Raw genomic sequence first — 18,036 nt, forward strand, 5'->3', positions numbered from 1 at the left:
AGATCGACGACCTTCACCGGCATGGGTGGGCTGGCACTGGAACCCTGGCACTGCCCCACCTCCACTCCTGGCCTGTCCCCACGCGCATGCATCTGGTACCACCCCTGTCCAGCACCCTACTGTGCCCCGGCCCACCCATGTCCAGCAGTGCCACCCACACTGCCATACTCCCCATTCATCCATTCCCCGGGATACTCCTCCTCCCCTCCCACCCCGCACGATGAACAAAGTGTGTGGCTAACGAGGGGGGAAGAGGGGAGGGACAAGAGGAGGAGGTGTGAAGACGGACAGCGCCACATCGTAGTGAACTCCGGCCTTGCCAGAATTTGCCGTTGCCACCTGTCCTCCATCCTCTGACTGATCCTGCGTGTCCGACCCGGGCTTGTCCACCAGCCCCTCCTGGTCTGGCACCTCCTCCGAGGAGGAGGAGGAGGTGCCCACATCTTCCTCCCCCGCGCCCTCCAATACATTGCCCCGCTGCTGTGCCAAGTTGTGAAGGGCATAGCAGAACACCACAAAGTGGGCAACCCTCTGGGAGGGATACTGCAGTGCACCAACAAAGTGGTCAAGCCATCGGAACCGCAGATTGAGCAGTCCGATGCACCGCTCGCTGAGAGCCCGGGTGGCTGCATGGGCCTCGTTGTACCCGGTCTCCACATCAGTCTGGTCATTCATGGAGTGAAATCCCTTCCCATTGATGTAAGTCACTACCTGACAACCGGGTGTGCGCAAGGAGATATACGTGTCATCTATTGCTCCCTGGACCTGAATCCTGCTTCCTGGGTATCCTGTTGGGCCTGGACCATGTCAAGGTTTATATAGTTCGCTGTCTATCAAACCGGGCATCCGTGACCTCGCGGATGTGGGCTGTAGATGGGAAATGCCACACATGTTCCCGCTGGAGCCCTGGACTGATCCTGAGACGTAAACGTTCAGGGCTGCGGTAGCCTTGACAGCCATCGGGAGCAGGTATGCTCCTCCTCCATGGGGTGTCAAGCCCACGAAGACATGGCACAGGTGCCACACCATCCACATGTTGAGGAGGAGCCTCCTGCGGCACACGGTGTCCGTCATCAGTTCGAAAGGACAGCGACGCGTGTACACCTTGGGCCTTCGCGGGCCTACCCCTCTGGGTCCCTCTCTGGCCTGATGGGCTGCCGGGCCCTCAGGATGTGGTGCGGACCACTGCACACAGGCCACCCTCTTAAGTCTCTTAACGCGCTTCTGCCGCTGCCTCAGGGGTCTAGCCACCTGGCCTGCCAGTAACACCTCGAGGGCAGCTTCTGCGGGGTCCAAGATATCATCCATCTCAAGTAATATTTGTAAAGAATTGGAGATTGTGAGACTGACAACCAGTGGTGTCCTCCACCCTGGGGCTCTCCATTGCCCCATTGCTTCCCCATCACTGCCCCCCCCCCAACATTCCCTTCCATCCAATATGCCAGCCACCCCTGCCCCACACGCTGTATCCCAGACATCCGCACATAACACTGGTCCCCTCCGCAGTGCACCCACAGACAGCCACTGGTGGTGGAGATGTCCCCTTTGCTGGGGCCCACTCCCTAGGTGTTTGGATGTTGGCCGCTGCGTCCGTGGTGTTGCTTCCTGCAGTGTTCAGGAATATGGCCTGATTGGAATGCTAGGCAATAACTCCCACACACAACATGATGCGTCCAGCCATGGGAATCCACTTGGGATTAGTGAAGTGCTCACGTAACTATGATTGCCAATTCACTATTAGCAATAGCCTTCAGCTATGTGGCCAGCGGCCTTCACGGTCAGTGGAACTGACAGGCAGGGACCCGTAATGGATACACACGACCCAGGGTGTGGCATGGCAGACCCGTGGGCACTGAGCCACCCACCCTCCACCGATGGCGGCCCACCCTGACTGAGCTTGCCCCACTCGGGGCTCCCTCCACCCCCCACCGACCAAGGCTGGCCCATGGGGCTCCCTCCAGCCCCAAGCACTGGGACAGCAACCCCAATGTCCCTGAGCTCATTGCCTGGGAACAAAGATGGCTACCCACCTCTTTGGAGCTCCACACCAGCCATTCTGCTTCACGTTTTTAAAAAGGTGTGCTAATCGATGCCTGTGTGACCGCTTGCTGGGGAGGCGGTTCGACCACAGAAAGCTGTTAGATAGCGAGCCTTTCCCATTGGATGGAGATTGGCCGTAAGTGGTGATTATTGGTTACTCACTATAGCACGGCGGCTCCTGATTTCACCACCGGGAGTGGGCTGGTTTGATAGCAAACTGATCGGCGCCCGGCGCAGTTCTCGATTTTGGCTTCCCCTGTGATTTAACCGTCATGTCATGCTCTCACTCAAGCGTGCCATGGCCATTAAATGCACCCATAGTTTTAGAGAAGTCAACTGTTGATTAAATGGATTGTTTGGAAGGGTTACCATTAATTCTTTTCAGGACGAAAGCTAACACTTCGGGTGAACTCTGTGAAAAACAGATGTGGGAGTCACAGGACACGATTAACTCTCACCTATTGGCCAGCAGACAATGGGTTAAATTGGTGTAACATGCTCCTTTGTATCATATCCAGCCAGCGCTGCCTCTGATGTTAATTAACTGCACATAACAGGCAGGATTTTCTATTGGCCCATGCCGGAATCGCGAATCGTGAAACGCGACTGTGCGGAGAATCGATTCTGACGCCGAAATCGCGGAGGTTGTTGATTTCACGGCAAATCGCAATTCTCCATCGCTGCTGCAGCGGCATCAATACAGTCCATTCATGACCGTCTCGTGAGTGTAGGTGGACAGGGAATATGCGAGGGTGCCCACCGTGGAGGGATTGGCGAGCAGGAAAAAGTTGCAGGGGCAGTTTGACAGGCTGACAATGGGGAGGGCGGTAGGGCAACTACGTAGGACAAGGGTGGTGCAATATGAGTATGGGGGAAGGCGAGCCGCATGCTGGCGCACCAGCTGTGGAGGCAGGCTGCGTCCAGGGAAATATTGAAGATACGGACTGGGGCTGGCGATGTGGTGTCGGAGCCATGGAAGATAAACAATGTATTTGGGGAGTACCACAGGGCCTTTATGAGGCGGAACCGGGGGGAGAGGAGGGGCAACATGCAGTGGTTTCTGAATGAGCTGGAATTTCCCCAGGTGGAGGAAGCAAAGAGGCAGGTGTTGGAGGAGCCCCTGGGGCTGAGGGAGGTGCTGGATTGTATCAGGGGGATGAAGTTGGGGAAGGCCCCAGGGCCAGATGGATGCCCAGTGGAAGTTTATAAGGTATTTGCGACTGACCTGGCACCACTACTGTGGGCGTTTAATGAAGCACTGGAGAAGAGGGAGTTGCCAGAGACGATAACGCAGACAGTAATCACACTAATCCCGAGAAAGGGAAAGGACCCGGTGGAATGTAGTTCGTATCGGCCCATATCACTATTGAACACGGATGTGAATGTATTGGCTACGTTGTTGGCGGAGACGATGGAGGTTTGTGTCCCGGGGGTGGTTGTAAAAGCTCAAACAGGCTTTGTGAAAGGCAGACAGCTCACGAGTAATATAAGACGGCTGTTGAATGTGGTGATGAATCTGTCGGGGGCTCTGGTACCGATGGTGGTGGTGTTCATGGATGCGGAGAAGGCGTTTGATCGGGTGGAGTGGCGGTACTTGTTTGAGGTTTTGGGAAGGTTTGGGTCTGGGCCTAGATTTGTGGCATGGGTGCAATTGCTAGATATGGCACCAAGGGCGACGGTGAGAACGAATGATATGAGCTCACGAAGCTTTGACTTACACAGGGGTACGAGGCAGGGGTGCCTGCTGTCGCTGTTGCTGTTTGCGCTGGCCATGGAGCTGTTGGTGATGACTCTCAGGGGGTCGGCAGAGTGGCGGGGATTATGAGGGGACAGAGGGAGCATCGGGTGTCGCTCTATGCCGATGACCTCTTGCTGTATGTTTCGGATCGTTGAGAGTATGGAAAGGATTATGGGCCTACTGGGGAGGTTTGGAGGGTTCCCGGGGTACATGCTGAATGTAGAGAAAAGCGAGGTATTCCCGGTGAATGAGCTGGCACAGTGGGCTAATTTAGGGGGGATGCCATTTATGGTAGCGAGGGATAGGTTTAGGTATTTGGAGATTCAGAAAACGGGGCTCCATAAGCGGAACTCAACAAAGATGGTGGAGGAAGCCAGGGAGGATCTTAAGAGGTGGGATGCGCTGCACTTAACGTTGGCAGGGAGGGTCCAAGTGGTGAAAATGAACATTTTGCCGAGGTTCTTGTTTATCTTTCAAGCTCTCCCGATCTTTATTCCGAAGGCTTTTTTTCAGATCATGGACACGATCATTTCTGACTTTGTATGGGCGGGGAAGGTGCCGAGGGTGGGGAGGACCCTGCGACAGTGGCAGAGACAGCAGGGGGGGGGGCGTTGGCGTTGCCGAACTTGCTTCATTACTATTTGGCGATGAATGTGGACAAGGTGCGGCGGTGGTGGGAAGGAGAAGGAGTCGAGTGGATTAGGATGGAGGAGAAATCTTGTAAGGGGTCTAGTTTGAGGGCTATGGTGATGGCAGCAATGCCAATGGCTCCGAGTAGGTATTCAGGGAGCCTGGTGGTGCAGTCATGGTGAAGATATGGAATCAATTGACGAGGCATTTTAGGGTGCAAGGGAAGTCGGTGCTCACGCTGCTGTGCAAGAATCATGGGTTTGAGCCAGGGGGATGGATACAAGAGGTGGAGGGAAGTGGGACTGGTCAAAGTGAGGGATCTGTATTTGGAGGAAGGGTTCGCCAGTCTGAAGGAGCAAAGGGAGAGGGTAGAGCTTTCGAGGAGGAGTGAATTCAGATATCTGCAAGTTAGGGACTGCGCGAAAGGTCTGGAGGGGGTTCCCTAGGTTGCCGGGATACATCGTACTGCAGTGACTGCTGCTTCTGAATGTGGAAGGGGAGGGAAGAATTGCGGATACATACACAAGTGGCTGGGGAAGCAGGGAGCCATGCGGGTGGTGAAGATCAAGGAGAAATGGGAAGCGGAGTTGGAAGAGGAGATCAATTGGGGAGTATGGAGTGAGGCACTGCATGTGGTAAACGGGACCTCCTCAAGGATGAGTTTGATACAGTTTAAGGTGGTGCACAGGGTGCATATGACTCGGGCGAGAATGAGTGGGTTCTTTCAGGGGGGAGCAGATGAGTGTGAGAGGTGTGGGCAGGGGCCAGCGAATCACGCACACATGTTTTGGGGTTTCAAAAAATTGGGAAGATTCTGGACGAGAAGAAGGGGAAAAGTCTGTACAGACTTGATAGTAGATTGTTGGGAAGAATGTTTCCCAGGGTGTTTATTCGCTGTAACCTGTTTTGGTACATGTTTGTAATGAAATATATATTTTTTTAAAATCAATGTGGTCCGGAATGCAGGCACAGTAAACACTCTTCCCATGTCATTAGCGGGCCCGACCTGAGATTCTCCGAATTCCTGAAGGCGAGATTCACTTGTGCTTTTAAAAATCATGAAACCGACGTTGTGGCTGATAAGAGAGAGAGAGTGGGGAGGGAAAGTATCCAACATAGCCATAGTTTGTCGACAGTTGTGCCGCGGGCTTTTGCCAGGGCTGGGGAAGGAGTGGGGGGGGGTGGCCAGGAGGTGGGCTGTGGGGTCAGGGTGGATGGGCATGGAGCAGCATTGCCGTGGCCTGAAAGGCAGCCATGCAGTTGCGTACACCGCTGACTGTCCATTGTGAACTTAGGGCCACAGGTCATATGGGTTTCCCCCCAGGGCACTTCCCAGGTGCCCTCTGATCTCAGCCGACCCATCAATGGGATGGGTGTGCTCCAGCACAACCAGTGCCATCTTGCTGGCTGGGATGAGTGTGTGTGGGGAGTAAAGGGTGTATATGCGGCTGCAGCTTGTTAGCCTCCCGAGTGTCAATCATGGACCCAGTGAAATAGCACGAGGAGAGCGGCGGAGACTCAGTGAAAGAGCGCGAGGAGAGCGGCGGAGACTCAGTGAAAGAGCACGAGGAGAGCGGCGGAGACTCAGTGAAAGAGCGCGAGGAGAGCGGCGGAGACTCAGTGAAAGAGCGCGAGGAGAGCGGCGGAGACTCAGTGAAAGAGCGCGAGGAGAGCGGCGGAGACTCAGTGAAAGAGCGCGAGGAGAGCGGCGGAGATTCAGTGAAAGAGCGCAAGGAGAGCGGCAGAGACTCAGTGAAAGAGCGCGAGGAGAGCGGCGGGGACTCAGGATAAAAAAGCGCGAGGAGAGCAGCAGGGACACAGTGAAAGAGCACGAGGAGAGCGGCGGGGACACAGTATAAATGAGCGCGAGGATAGCTGCAGGGACACAGGATAAAAGAGCGCGAGGAGAGCTGTGTGGACACAGGATAAAAGAGCATGAGGAGAACGGCGGGGACACAGCTGCCGGAGAAGCGGCCTTCAGACTTTCGGCGGGAGCAGTGGCCAGGGGTCTGTCGGGAAAGTAGGTTTTCCTCTTTAAAAACTTACCTTGAAGAGTGACATCACAGCAAAGCAGTGACCTGATTGGCTGGTAAGGAATGTGCTCCAATTAGCAGTAGCTGGGGGAAATTTTACTCTTCGTGTGTTGGTAAGTATTGTGATTGGTAATAATAATCTTTGTTCCTTTCACATATTCATTATTTGATATTATATTTGTAATCAGTTATGGTAAAGTGTAAAAATGGCAGAAGATCCCAGATCCGTGTTATGCTCCTCGTGCTCAATGTGGGAGTTCAGGGACGCGGTCGATGCCCCTGACTCCTTCATGTGCGGGACGTGTGTCCAGCTGCAGCTCCTGGTAGACCGCATGACGGCTCTGGAGCTGCGGATGGACTCACTTTGGAGTATCCGTGATGCTGAGGAGGCCGTGGATAGCACGTTCAGTGAGCTAGTCACACCGCAGATTAGGATTGGTGAAGGAGACAGGGAATGGTTGACCAAAAGGCAGAGAAAGAGCAGGAAGGCAGTGCAGGTGTCCCCTGCCGTCATCTCCCTCCAAAACATGTATACCATTTTGGAAACTGTTGGGGGAGATGACTCACCAGGAGAAGGCAGTAGTAGCCAGGCTCATGGCACCGTGGCTGGCTCTGCTGCATAGAAGGGTGGGACAAAGACTGGCAGGGCTATAGTGATAGGGGATTCAATCGTAAGGGGAGACATACTTTTCTGTGGTCGAAAACGAGACACCCGAATGGTATGTTGCCTCCTGGGTGCACGGGTCAGGGATGTCTCAGATTGGCTGCAGGACATACCGAAGAGGGAGGGTGAACAGCCAGTTGTCGTGGTGCATATAGGCACCAACGATATAGGTAAAAAACGGGATGAGGTCCTACAATCAGAATTTAGGGAGTTAGGAGATAAGTTAAAAAGTAGGACCTCAAAGGTAGTATCTCAGGATTGCTACCAGTGCCACGAGACAGTCAGAGTAGAAATTCAAGAATAGTCAAAATGAATTTGTGGCTTGAGAGATGGAGCAGGAGGGAGGGGGACATGACGGATGTTGAGGCTAGGGATGGATGTTTAAATACTCCAGGTCAAGTCGGCAGAAGGAAGGGGGAAGTTTTGGGTATTCTAAAAGGCATTAAGGTGGACAAGTCCCCAGGTCCGGATGGGATCTATCCCAGATTACTGAGGGAAGCGAGGGACGAAATAGCTGGGGCCTTAACAGATATCTTTGCAGAATCCTTGAGCATGGGTGAGATCCCGGAGGACTAGAGAATTGCTAATGTTGTCCCTTTGTTTAAGAAGGGTAGCAGGGATAATCCAGGGAATTATAATCCTGTGAGCTTGACGTCAGTGGTAGGCAAACTGTTGGAGAAGATACTGAGGGATAGGATCTATTCACATTTGAATGAAAATGGACTTTTCAGTGATAGGCAGCATGGTTTTATGCAGGGAAGGTCATGTCTTACAAACATAATAGAATTCTTTGAGGAAGTGACAAAGTTAATTGATGAGGGAAGGACTGTAGATGTCATACACATGGACTTCAGTAAGGCATTTGATAAAGTTTCCCATGGCAGGTTAATGGAAAAAGTGAAGTTGTATGGGGTTCAGGGTGTACTAGCTAGATGGATAAAGAACAGGTTGGGCAACAGGAGACTGAGAGTAGTGGTGGAAGGGAGTGTCTCAAAATGGAATAAGTTGACTAGTGGTGTTCCACAGGGATCTGTGCTCGAATGTATATCACTGTTGTTTGTGATATACAGAAATGATCTGGACGATAGTTTTGGTGGTCTGATTAGCAAGTTTGCAGATGATACTAAGATTGGTGGAGTTGAAGATAGCGAGAAGGACTGTCAGAGAATACAGCAAAATATAGATAGATTGTAGAGTTGGGCAGAGAAATGACAGATGGAGTTCAATCCAGGCAAATGCGAGGTGATGCATTTTGGAAGATCTAATTCAAGAGCGGACTATACGGTCAATGGAAGAGTCCTGGGGAAAATTGATGTACAGAGAGATCGGGGAGTTCAGGTCCATTGTACCCTGAAGGTGGCAACGCAGGTCGATAGAGTGGTCAAGAAGGCATACAGCATGCTTGCCTTCATCGGACGGGGTATTGAGTACAAGAGTCGGCAGGTAATGTTACAGTTGTCTCGGACTTTGGTTAGGCCACATTTGGAATACTGCGTGCAGTTCTGGTCGCCACATTACCAGAAGGGTATGGATGCTTTAGAGAGGGTGCAGAGGAGGTTCACCAGGATGTTGCCTGGTATGGAGGGTGCTAGCTATGAAGAAAGATTGAGTAGATTAAGATTGTTTTCGTTGGAAAGACGGAGGTTGAGGGGGGACCTGATTGAGGTCTACAAAATTATGAGAGGTATGGACAGGGTGGATAGCAACAAGCTTTTTCCAAGCGTGGGGGTGTCAATTATGCTTTTGCTGAGCAGGAACTGGCGCAGCTCGTCACTCATGAAAGAGGACCCCCTGTCGCTGTGGATGTATGCGGGGTAACCGAACAGTGTGAATATGCTGTTCAGGGCTCTAATGACTGTGGCCGCGGTCATGTCAGAACAGGGAATGGCAAAAGGGAAGCGGGAGTATTCGTCCACTACATTAAGAAAATATGCGTTGCGGTCGGTGGAGGGGAGGAGCCCTTTGAAATCGAGACTGAGGCGTTCAAAGGGGCGGGAAGCCTTAATCAGGTGCGCTCCACCTGGCTTGAAAAAATGCGGCTTGCATTCCGCGCAGATGTGGCAGTCCCTTGTGACTGTACGGACCTCCTCTAAAGAGTATGGGAGATTGCGGGACTTGATGAAGTGGTAAAACCGAGTGACCCCTGGGTGGCAGAGGTCCTCGTGGAGGGTTTGGAGGCGGTTAATTTGTGCGTTGGCACATGTGCCGCGGGATAGGGCATCGGACGGCTCGTTCAGCTTTCCGGGACGATACAAAATCTCATAGTTGAAGGTGGAGAGCTCGATCCTCCACCTTAAGATCTTGTCGTTTTTGATTTTGCCCCGCTGTGCATTATCGAACATGAAGGCTACCGACCGTTGGTCCGTGAGGAGAGTGAATCTCCTGCCGGCCAGGTAATGCCTCCAATGTCGCACAGCTTCCACTATGGCTTGGGCTTCCTTTTCTACTGAAGAGTGGCGGATTTCTGAGGCGTGGAGGGTCCGGGAGAAAAAGGCCACGGGTCTGCCCGCTTGGTTAAGGGTGGCCGCTAGAGCTACATCGGAGGCGTCGCTCTCGACCTGGAAGGGGAGGCACTCATCGATGGCGCGCATCGTGGCCTTTGCGATATCCGCTTTGATGCGGCTGAAGGCCTGGCAAGCCTCTGTCGACAGAGGGAAGGTCGTGGTCTGTATTAGGGGGCGGGCCTTGTCTGCGTACTGGGGGACCCACTGGGCGTAGTATGAAAAGAACCCCAAGCAGCGTTTCAGGGCTTTTGGGCAGTGTGGGAGGGGAAATTCCATGAGTGCGCGCATACGTTCGGGGTCGGGGCCTATTATCCCATTGCGCACTACGTGGCCCAGAATGGCTAGCCGGTCGGTGCTAAAAGCTCACTTGTCCTCGTTGTACATGAGGTTCAAGGCTTTGGCGGTCTGGAGGAATTTTTGGAGGTTGGCGTCGTGGTCCTGCTGATCGTGGCCGCAGATGGTTACATTGTCGAGATACGGGAATGTGGCCCGCAACCCATGTTGATCAACCATTCGGTCCATCTCCCGTTGGAAGACCGAGACCCCGTTTGTGACGCCAAAAGGGACCCGTAGGAAATGGTATAATCGCCCGTCTGCCTCGAAGGCTGTGTACTTGCGGTCACTTGGGCGGATGGGGAGCTGATGGTAGTCGGACTTGAGGTCCACGGTGGAGAAGACTTTATACTGGGCAATCCGATTGACCATGTCGGATATGCGGGGGAGAGGGTAAGCGTCTAGTTGTGTGTACCTGTTAATGTCTGGCTATAGTCAATGACCATCCTTTGTTTCTCCCCTGTCTTCACTACTACCACCTGCGCTCTCCAGGGACTATTGCTGGTCTGGATTATGCCCTCCTTTAGTAGCCGCTGGACTTCGGACCGAATGAAGGTCCGGTCCTGGGCGCTGTACCGTCTGCCCCTAGTGGTGACGGGTTTGCCATCCGGGGTGAGGTTCGCAAACAAGGACGGGGGTTGCACCTTGAGGGTAGCGAGGCCGCAGATAGTTAGTGGGGGTATGGGGCCGCCGAATTTGAACGTAAGGCTCTGTAGATTGCATTGGAAATCTAATCCCAGCAAGGTGGGGGCACAGAGTTGGGGAAGGACGTTTAGTTTGTAGTTTTTGAACTCCCTCCCCTGCACCGTTAGGTTAACTATGCAGAATCCCTGGATCTGTACGGAGTGGGATCCTGCAGCTAGGCAAATCTTTTGTGCGCTGGGATAGGTGGTTAAGGAACAGCGTCTTACCGTGTCGGGGTGTATAAAGCTTTCCGTGCTCCCGGAGTCGACTAGGCATGGCGTCTCGTGGCCGTTTATTAGTACCGTTGTCGTCGTCGTCTGGAGTGTCCGGGGCCGAGCTTGGTCGAGCGTAATCGAAGCGAGCCGTGGTTGTAGTAGTGGAGTGGGGTCCGTTGTTGCCGCCCAAGATGGCGTCGGGGATGAACAAAATGGCCGCCCCCATATATCGCACATGGCTGGGGGGTCACAAGATGGCGGCGGGGGTGGACAAAATGGCCGCCCCCACGCGTCGTACAGGTCTGGGGCGGTCCAAGATGGTGGCGCCCCTCCTCCCCTCGTGGTGGCCGGGACTCAAAATGGCGGCGTCTGCGGGTCGCACATCGGCGCCCCTCCTCCCCTCGTGGTGGCCGGGACACAAAATGGCGGCGTCTGCGGGTCGCACATGGTGTGCTGGGGGGGCTGGGAGCGCTAGGACCGCGAGCACTAGGACCGCGCGGAGCTCCCTCACCGCGAGCGCTCGGACCGCGAGCGCTAGGACCGCGCGGAGCTCCCTCACCGGGGACAGCGGTGGTCGGGGCCCAAGTCGGCGGCGCCGGCGGGTCAGGCATGGGGCCGCGAGCGCTGGGACCGCGCGGAGCTCCCTCACCGGGGACAGCGGTGGTCGGGGCCCAAGTCGGCGGCGCCGGCGGGTCAGTCGTGGGGCCGCGAGCGCTGGGACCGCGCGGAGCTCCCTCACCGGGGACAGCGGTGGTCGGGGCCCAAGTAGGTGGTGCCGGCGGGTCAGGCGTGGGGCGCGCGATGGGGGTTAGGGTGGCGTTAGGGACGCGGAAAACTCCCTCCTCTCCGTGGAGAGTGTTGGCCGGGACCCAAAGTGGTAGCGCCGGCGGCGGGTCATACATGGGCTGCGGGGAGGGGGGTTGGGGGCGTAGGCGGCGTGCAGGGCCCCCAGTTCTCCCGGGACCGCGGTGGTCGGGACCCAGAGCGGCTGCGCCTGCGGATCGCACATGGCGTGCTGGGGGGGTTGGGGCGCGTAGACTGCTTGCAGGGCTCCCTGTTCTCCCGGGACAGCGGCGACCTCGCGGGACCGGCACACAACCGCATAATGGCCCTTTTTCCCGCAGCTTTTGCAGATTGCTGCGCGGGCTGGGCAGCGCTGCTGGGGGTGTTTAGCCTGGCCGCAGAAATAACAGCGGGCGCCCCCGGTGCGACTCGGCGTTTGGACCGCGCAAGCCTGTGGGAGGGGGGTAGGGGTTTGGCGCGACGGGTATTACGCGCGGCCACGTCTAGGGAGGCTGCTAGGGCCCGTGCCTCTGAGAGTCCTAGCGACTCTTTTTCTAGAAGTCTTTGGCGGATTTGGGAGGATTGCATACCTGCCACAAAAGCGTCGCGCATTAACATGTCCGTGTGTTCGTTTGCGTTTACAGACGGGCAGCTGCAGGCTCGTCCCAAAATCAGCAGCGCGGCGTAAAACTCGTCCATCGATTCTCCGGGAGCTTGCCGTCTCGTCGCGAGCTGGTAGCGAGCGTAGATTTGGTTAACTGGGCGAACGTAGAGACTTTTCAGTGATGCGAAGGCCGTCTGGAAATCGTCCGAGTCTTCGATGAGGGAGAAAATCTCCGTGCTCACCCTCGAGTGCAGGACCTGCAGTTTTTGGTCTTCTGAGACTCGGCCGGTGGTCGTTCTGAGGTAGGCCTCGAAGCAAGTCTGCCAGTGCTTGAAGGCTGCTGCCGCGTTCACTGCGTGGGGGCTGATCCTCAGGCATTCCGGAATGATCCTGAGCTCCATAGTCCTTTTTTTTAGGCACGCTTAATAAATTGTAGCGCACAAAGACTCCGTGAGACGAATATAGTGAAGTCGATGAGGCTTTATTAAGCGTGTCTGTTCCCCAGCAGCTCGATAGTAAACTGGCCTGCGGGGGAAGACTCCGGCTTCTTATACTTCGCCTTCAGGGCGGAGCTTGAGGTCAATGGCCAACCAGGACCCGGGATCTGTCAGCCAATGACATGAGGGCTTCCAGTCCCACATGACCCCCAATACATACTACCACAGTGGTATAATTAGTTATGGAGGTACCGTAATACCTCCGTACAGTGTTTAGTAACTATTTGCAATTCTGATAGCGATGTACATTTGATGGATTTTCTTTTCAGTTTACAATTAAAATGGAGCAATTAGATTACAGTTTACAGTCTACCATTTAAAATGAAGCAATCAGTCGATCGGGGGCCCTGGTCGTCCTCTCTGATCATCGGAGCTTTGGCGGTGACTCCGGTGGAGGCTCGGCCATCTGTGACTCCGGGAGCGTGGCTTCGATTTCCATGGCGGCTTCGATCTCCATGGCAGCTTCGGCACCCCTAGACGGCGCTGGTGGGGAAAATGGTTGACCTGGAAAGGGAGCGCCTGCGGGGGGCATCGGTGGGTGGAGGGACCTAGACGGGGCCGGTGGAAGGACCGATCCTCCTGTAAGGTGCTGCGGTGGAGGGGAGGGTGGGACTGGTGGCTGGGATGTGCGTGGGGTTCCGGCGGGCGCCAGGTCCGGTAGGGAGACCGTATCTTGTCAGCCATCGGGGTATGCCACATAGGCATACTGGGGGTTAGTATGGAGCAGATGGATCCTCTCGACCAATGGGTCCGTCTTGTGCGCCCGCACGTGTTTTCGGAGCAGGATGGGTCCGGATGCTGCCAGCCAGGTCGGGAGCGAGGTCCCAGAGGAGGACTTCCTAGGGAAGACAAGGAGATGTTCGTGAGGTGTCTGATTGGTGGTCGTACAAAGCAGTGGCCGGATGGAGTGGAGGGCATCCGGGAGGACTTCTTGCCAGCGGGACACTGGGAGGTTCCTGGACCGTAGGGCCAGTAGGATGGTCTTCCAGACCGTTCCATTCTCCCTCTCTACCTGTCCGTTACCCCGGGGGTTGTAACTGGTCGTCCTGCTCAGGCGATGCCCTTGATGAGCAGGAATTGATGCAGTTCGTTGCTCATAAAGGAGGACCCCTATCACTGTGTATGTAAGTGGGGAACCCAAACAGTGCAAAGATGCTATGGAGGGCCTTGATGACGGTGGTTGCGGTCATGTCGGGGCAGGGGATGCCGCATGGGAACCGGGAGTACTCGTCAATCACGTTCAGGAAGTACGTGTTGCGGTCAGTGGAGGGGAGGGGCCTTTGAAGTCCATGCTGAGGCGTTCAAAGGGACGGGAAGCCTTTATCAGGTGCGCTTTCTTGGGTCGGTAGAAGTGCGGTTTGCACTCCGCGCAGATTTGGCAGTCTCTGGTGGCTGTCCTGACCTCCTCGATGGAGTAGGGCAGGTTGCGGGTCTTGACAAAATGGAAAAAGCGAGTGACCCCCGGGTGGCAGAGGTCCTCGTGGAGGGCTCGGAGGCGGTCCACTTGTGCTGTGTCACATGTGCCATGGAACAGGGCGTCAGGAGGCTCGTTTAGCTTCCCGGGACGATACAAGATAGTTGTAGGTGGAGAGTTCGATCCTCCACCGCAAGATCTTGTCGTTTTTTATCTTGCCCCGCTGTGCATTATCAAACATGAAAGTAACGGACCGTTGGTCCGTGAGGAGAGTGTATCTCCTGCCGGCCAGGTAATGCCTCCAACACCGCACAGCTTCCACTGTGGCTCGGGCCTCCTTTTCGACTGAGGAGTGGCGGATTTCGGAAGCATGGAGGGTACGAGAGAAGAAAGCCACGGGCCTGCCCACTTGGTTGAGGGTGGCTGCCAGAGCTACGCCGGACGCGTCGCTCTTGACCTGGAAGGGGAGGGATTCATCGATGGCGTGCATCGTGGCTTTTGCAATGTCTGCTTTGATGCGGCTGAAGGCCTGGCGGGCCTCTATCGACAGGAGAAAAACTGTGGCTTGGATCAGGGGACGGGCCTTGTCCGCGTAGTTGGGGATCCACTGGGCGTAGTAGCCAAAATACCCTAGGATGCGCGGGCCGGGCAGGGGTGGCGGGGGTGCTTGGCCTGCCCACAAAAGTAGCAGCGGGGCCCCCCGGGGCTGCCAGGCCGCTTTGCAGCGCAGGCCTGTGGGGGAGTGGGGGAAGTCGCGGGCTCGGCCGCGGCAGGGTTCCACGCTGCCCAGGGGGCTGCCGCACGGTCGGGAATGTAAGCGCGAGCGTTCCTGGAGGCCATGTCCAGGGAGCCTGCAAGGGCCCGTGCCTCCCTGAGACCCAGAGTGTCCTTTTCTAACAGACGCTGGCGGATTTGTGAAGATAGCATACCTGCCACGAAAGCGTACCGGACTAAGAGTTCCATGTGCTCGCTCGCCGAAACTTGTGGGCAGCTGCAGCTTCTTCCCAATACTTGGAGTGCACAGTAGAATTCCTCCAAACCAGGGGTTTGTCGCCTTGTTGCAAGCAGTTGCCGGGCGTAGACCTGGTTTACCGGGCGAATATAGTGTCCTTTTAGCAGCTCTATTGCTGCATCGAAGTCTTCCGCTTCCTCGATGAGGGTGTAAATCTCCGGGCTCACCCTTGAGTGCAGGACTTGCAGTTTCTGCTCTCCTGTGGGTGCGTTTTTGGCCGTCCCGAGATACCTTTTGAAGCACGGCAGCCAGTGCTTGAAGATTGCCGCTGAGTTCGCCGCGTGGGGGTTAAGTTGCAGACACTCCGGCTTGATTCGGAGCTCCATCCTTTCTTCTTAAAAAACTAGCTTATTAAATTTATGCACAATCAATGACCACTAAAGCAAGGTTGTAGTCCAACTGAAGGTTTTAATAAGCTAGATGTTTCCCCCAGCATCTCAGGTACAGAATGAAGGCTGCTGAGGCGGCACGGGTTCTTATACCCCGCCTAGCAGAGTGAAGCTATCATACGTTCTAACCAATAGAAAGCATACAGTTTCCACCAATGGTGCTTTAGCCTATCAGATACCGTAATACCTATAATACCACACTATGTAAGTGCTTAGCTTATGATTTGGTAACTATCCTCATATGTAATGCATTACGCAATACTAATTATCAGTTGTGAATAGACATAGATAGCGTTTGAATAAATGTATTCTTTTGATTGCTGTATGTTAATTACTTGTTATAACACACAAAGTATAATTTCTCAATTATCTCTGTGATTGGGAGCAGGCAAGCCATCTCCTGGTAACGTAGCTCCCCTGTCAGCATGTAATAAAATTCTGAACTAAAACTCAACTCTAAGTATTGTCCGATCAATTGGGGAGTGAAGTACGCCGTAGTTGAATAACTACGGTGAAGCTCCTGCAACAGTGCCCATCAGAATGTGTGGCCATGGAGAGCATGGCCAAGCGTAAATTCAGCAGGACCTGCTGGACCAGGTCCAACCTGGTGGTCGCCAACCTTCCTATGGTGGCCTCAAGGCCCTCGCAGGTTGGAGCCATGACACCAGACCGAATGTGGAGGGAGTTCCTCCATTGTGTGATCTACCCCGACGAGTGACTGTTGAATCTCTGCCTGACATTCTGCTGCCTCTCTTTGCATCTCCTTCATTGAGCTGGCAGCCACTGCCAGAGGCTCATCACCTGGGACTGAGTGGGTGGCTAGTCTCCCTCAGCCCTCTTGAGTGTCGGATGACTGGGCTTTCCTTGCCTCGGACCTCTGCGGGGATGTGGCTGTGAGGTACTTCCCAGAAAGTGACCCCGAGTCTAACCTTGAACTATGCCCCACCGATGTGTCTCTGCGCTGGTGGAGGGTGCAGGTGAGCGCTGTCTCTGTTCTTCCTGAGCTCCCTTGTCCTCAGATGTACTTTGGATACTCAGGAAGCTACTGGACTGACAAGCTGGAACCTACAAAAGACAAAAGGACTGTTTTAGTGCATGTGCTGAAGCTAATTCAGAGTATACTGCAATCAGTGAGTTACGGGATTGATTGAAGTGAGGGGATTGAAATCAATACTAAGTTGTTGCGAGAGGCCAAGCTCTGTGTTTCCAGAGGAGCGATCCCACTCCTCGTCAATGAGCTCTGCATCAGGTGAGGGTGAGTATCTCTGCCATCCCTCCCCCTGGCCTGGGCTCACTCTCGCTTGCTGTGATCAAGTTTGACCTGTATGGAGACAAAGGAAAAGAGATGTAATCAGATGGGTTGGAGCAGAGTTTGGGTGAAATGCCTGTCCCCTGTGTGTGATTTTCCCTGCTCAAAAGGACAGAGGTTGTAGTGTAAGCAACAAGACAGATGGGATGGTGGTTATGTGAAAGTATTGTTTAATGTGCCCCCCATGCCTGAATGTGTGTGATCTGTGAAGCCAGTAGGGTTTGAATACATGATGCCATGCTGAGAGTTGCATAGTGGAGGGAGCTGTGAGAGGACTTACTGTGGCTGAATGGATGAGATCATTCATCCGCTTCCCTCAATGGATGGCTCTTTGTGGATGGATGGCAACCGTGCTGACCTTCTGGGCAACAGCCTCCCAGGCTGGAGAGATGGAGTTGGTGTGATTCTTTGAAACCCCCAGGTGAGGGCTTTGAGAGCCCTGGCGTTAATAACTGGTTCAGCCTTCTTCTCGAGGCCATTTGCCTTTTGCTTCTAGTTTGCTCTCATCCTGCACGGCCTGGTGAAGACTGGTGGCCTGGAGAGAGGGCTCCTATGGACTGGTGTTTAAATATGACACTGGAAACCCACCAGCTTACACTGGATGAATGAATCGCTGCCGGTTGCCAGGTGATTCAGAGGGGACACAGCTGTGCATATTTAATGAGGTTCCAAATGCAGAATCTGGAGCGGAATCTCGCCATTACCGAGAAAGGTACCGTCGGATCCGCCCGTTACCACACTTAGTCTCAACAAGGGAGAACTCCACCATCTAAGTCTGTCCAAATCATCTTCCTCACAACACACATTTCCACTTTGCCTTGTGCCATTGACAAATGTTTGGGCTCCACATCCAAATTATTGACATATATTATGAACAGATAAGGCCTGTGGTAGTCACCACTAGCTGTATTATGCGTAGTACGGTGAGACACATATATTAGAGGTACATGGGTAAATCCCTGCCTGCTGACTCCGCCCAGTAGGTGGTGTATAAATGTGTGTGCTCGCCAGTGCTGCAGCCATTCTGGTCCAGCTACAGGAGGCACGGCATCTTTGCTCAATAAAGCCTCGATTATTCCACTACTCTTGTCTGTGTGGAAACTGATAGTGCATCAGTTTATTGAGCAAAGATTTTTAAAACGATGGATCTCCGCATCAAGCCTGATCGCCTGCAGCTGAGCTCTCAA

General features: G+C 54.3%; 1 protein-coding gene across 1 annotated transcript in view; it reads right to left on the bottom strand.

Moving 5' to 3' along the window:
- The window catches only part of LOC140418103 (sodium- and chloride-dependent neutral and basic amino acid transporter B(0+)-like), a 226,446-nt gene that overhangs the window by 68,162 nt on the left and 140,248 nt on the right, over positions 1-18,036 (bottom strand). The gene's annotated exons all lie outside the window — the stretch shown is intronic.

The sequence above is a fragment of the Scyliorhinus torazame genome, chromosome 5 (assembly GCF_047496885.1).
Source record: "Scyliorhinus torazame isolate Kashiwa2021f chromosome 5, sScyTor2.1, whole genome shotgun sequence".
In the NCBI taxonomy this organism is placed as follows: domain Eukaryota; kingdom Metazoa; phylum Chordata; class Chondrichthyes; order Carcharhiniformes; family Scyliorhinidae; genus Scyliorhinus; species Scyliorhinus torazame.